General features: G+C 48.0%; 1 non-coding gene across 1 annotated transcript; it reads right to left on the bottom strand.

Moving 5' to 3' along the window:
* Positions 1 to 2,314: 2,314 nt before the first annotated feature.
* On the bottom strand, positions 2,315 to 2,452 carry LOC119923290. Its single transcript, XR_005448809.1, has one exon. It is a non-coding gene; the product is annotated as a small nucleolar RNA SNORA7 (small nucleolar RNA).
* Between the last annotated feature and the right edge of the window lie 791 nt (positions 2,453 to 3,243).

Here is a 3,243-nt window from a genome sequence, read left to right as displayed (position 1 = left end):
TTGGTACCTGGACACAGACATTTTGTCACAGCATGAATGCTGGGGGAATGTCCCCTTTAAGATCCTGCCCAGGGCAGCCTTCAGGTCCCTGTTCCTCAGGCTGTAGATAAGGGGGTTCACAGTGGGGGGCACCACAGTGTAGAACATGGAAACTAGCAGATCCAGAGCCGAGGGCGAGTCTGAAGGTGGTTTGAGATAGGCAAATACTGCGGTAAAGAGAAAAATGGTGATGACAGTGAGATGGGGCAGGCAGGTGGAGAAGGCTTTGGTTCGGCCCTCGGAAGACGGCATCCTCAGCACGGCTGAGAAGATGAAGATGTAGGAGTGGATGATGTAAATGAAGCAGACGGCATCTAAGACTGACCCAGCGGTCACACTCACGTCAATGGCAATGTGGACTTCAGAACAGGCGATCTTCAGCAGAGGGGGGACATCACAGAAAAACTGCTGAACAGCATTGGACCCACAAAATGTCAGGGAGAAGGTAGAAGCTGAAAACAAGATTCCAAACAGACCCCCACTGAGCCATGATGCTGCTAGTATGCACACACAGGCTGTTTTGTTCATGATGAGCTCATAGTGCAGCGCGGAGCAGATGGCGGCATAGCGGTCATAAGACATTGCAGTGAGGAGAAAAAACTCTGAAGCAGCAAACAAGACCAGTAGGAAGAGCTGTGAGACACAACCCGGAAAGGAGATGGAGCTGTCACTGGTCAATGAGTTGACGATGGATTTGGGTACCGTTGTAGAAATGTAGCAGAGGTCTATGAAGGACGAGTTCTTGAGAAAGAAGTACATAGGAGTGTGGAGACGCTGGTCGAGAGTGGTGACAGTAACAATGAGGAGATTCCCCAGAAGGGCCACTAGGTAGACAAGGAGGAACAGCGTGGCATAGACCAGCTGCACCTCCCGGATGTCAGAGAACCCCAAGAGGAGGAACTCAGTCACAGTGGAGATGTTGGTCATTTCTGGGAGATGATGCCGATTCCCTGGAAAGGAAGAGGGGAACTTCAGTTTAGAATCACTGTCATTCCCTTCAGACTGTAAGTTCCTTTTGGGCCGGTAACACTTCTACAAATTACGTCATATTGTACTCTCTCAAGCACTTAGTACAGTGCTCTACACACTGTAAGTGATCAATAAATATGATTGATTCCCATTTCATTAAATAAAGCAGTTGTATTCATTGATCAGCTATAGAGTTCAATAGTTTACTGTGCGGTAGGTGTGATAACCAGAAATGGGCATCCTCACAGTAAGCGTTTGGGTGTCCTTCTTAAGTGCTTTTTGTGCTGGAGGGGACTAATCAGAAATGGGTGTTCTCACAATAACCGTGGGGCGGGGAGTCCTTCTTAAGTGCATACTCTGCAGGAGGTGTGAAAACGAGAAATGGGCATCCACACAGTAACCATTGGGGGGTCCCTAAGCTCTTACTGTGCAGGAGGTGTGATAACCAGAATTACAGAAGCAGTGTGGTTCAGTGGAAAGAGCACGGGCTTTGGAGTCAGAGGTCATGGGTTCAAATCCCGGATCCGCCGGTTGTCAGCTGTGGGACTTTGGGCAGGTCACTTCTCTGGACCTCAGCTACCTCATCTGGAAAATGGGGATTAAAAGCTGTGAGCCCCCCGTGGGACAACCTGATCACTTGTAACCTCCCAGCGCTTAGAACAGTGCTTTGCACACAGTAAGCGCTTAACAAATGCCATCATTATTATTATGTAGTGGTATGCACACATCAGTCAATAGCTCAATGGTATTTACTGAATACTCACTGTGTGCAGAGCACTGTACTAAGTGCTTGGGATAGTTCAATCCAATGGAGTTGGCAGATATGTTCCTGCCCACCAGGAGGTAACAGTCTGGTGGGTAGACTCTGCATACCATAAATGCTTAATAAATACAATGGAATAATAGCATCGATGAAGTAATCAACACTAATTCCTTTTGGAGTTTGCCAGCACTTACAACAGTGCTTCACACATAGTGAGCACTTAACAAATACCATCATCATTATTATTAAATCAATCTGTTGTTTTTGTTTTTCACCTGTAGTGTTCAATAGTATCGATATGTGCAGTGGTCTGGCACTTCTTGACTTATGCTGTCGATTCGCCTATGACCCATAGCGACTCCATGGATGCATCTCTCCCAGAATGCCCCACCTCCATTTGCAAGCATTCTGGTAGTGGATCCATAGACTTTTCTTGGTAAAAATGGAGAAATGGTTTACCATTGCCTTCTTCTACCCAGTAAACCTGATTCTCCACCCTCGACTCTCTCCCCTGCCACTGCTGCCCAGAACAGGTGCATTCTGACATGCAACAGATTGTCTTCCACTCGCTAGCCACTGCCTAAGCTAGGAATGGAATGGGTATCCCTCTGTTTGACTCTCCCTCCCTTGGCTGAGACTGGTAGAGTACTGGGAACTCTCCAGGTGTGATCTTGAGTGGGGGCAGGGGTATGTACCCATCAATTAATCAAGCAATGGTATTTACTGAGTACCTAGGGCTCAGTCAGTTCCCATTTTACAGATGCGGTATTTGAGGCACAGAGAAGCAAAGTGCCTTGCCCGACGTCACCCAGCAGTCAAGGGGCAGAGCTAGGATTAGAACCCAGGTCCCCGAGCTAATGGTTGGGTAGGGATTGTCTCTGTCTGTTGCTGAATTGTACTTGTCAAGTATTTAGTGCAGTTCTTGGCACATGGTAAGTGCTCAATAAATACGATTGAATGAATGAATGAATTAGTAGCAGAGTCAGGATTTGAACCCAGGTCCTCTTACTACTGCCACTACTCTTTGCCTCTCCCTAGGCCCAGACGCCCTTTTTCCCTGGGAGGTGATGGGAGAAGATTCCCTTCTCCTCCTCCCCTCCACAAGTCTGCCAGCCAAGGTTTGTTCACTGTCTCCCCTGCCCCACTTTGGATACACACACAGCTGCCGACACAACAAATCAGATTGTGGTTCTCAGAGGAAAATGAATCCGATTGAGGTTTGCTGGACTCCAATCAACTCCTCGCCATTCGCTTCAAGGCTTTTGACCCATGCCCTTCTCCGTGTTTGCCTTCCCTCTTCACCAACTCCATTCCAGCCTTTGGAAACAGATCTGCTCCCTGTGCCTTGCCAAGGACATTCCCTTCTCCAACAAATGGCTCAGATCCTTCGTTCTGCCCGAATCTCCCTCTTCCTCCAAACTTGCCCAGATTAATGTTTCTTCTCTCCATGCTGAATCAGCCCAGATGCCACC

Source organism: Tachyglossus aculeatus, unplaced genomic scaffold, assembly GCF_015852505.1.
Source record: "Tachyglossus aculeatus isolate mTacAcu1 unplaced genomic scaffold, mTacAcu1.pri scaffold_168_arrow_ctg1, whole genome shotgun sequence".
NCBI lineage: Eukaryota > Metazoa > Chordata > Mammalia > Monotremata > Tachyglossidae > Tachyglossus > Tachyglossus aculeatus.
Note: the sequence above shows the minus strand (reverse complement) of the source record. Positions and strands in the feature narration are given on the sequence as shown.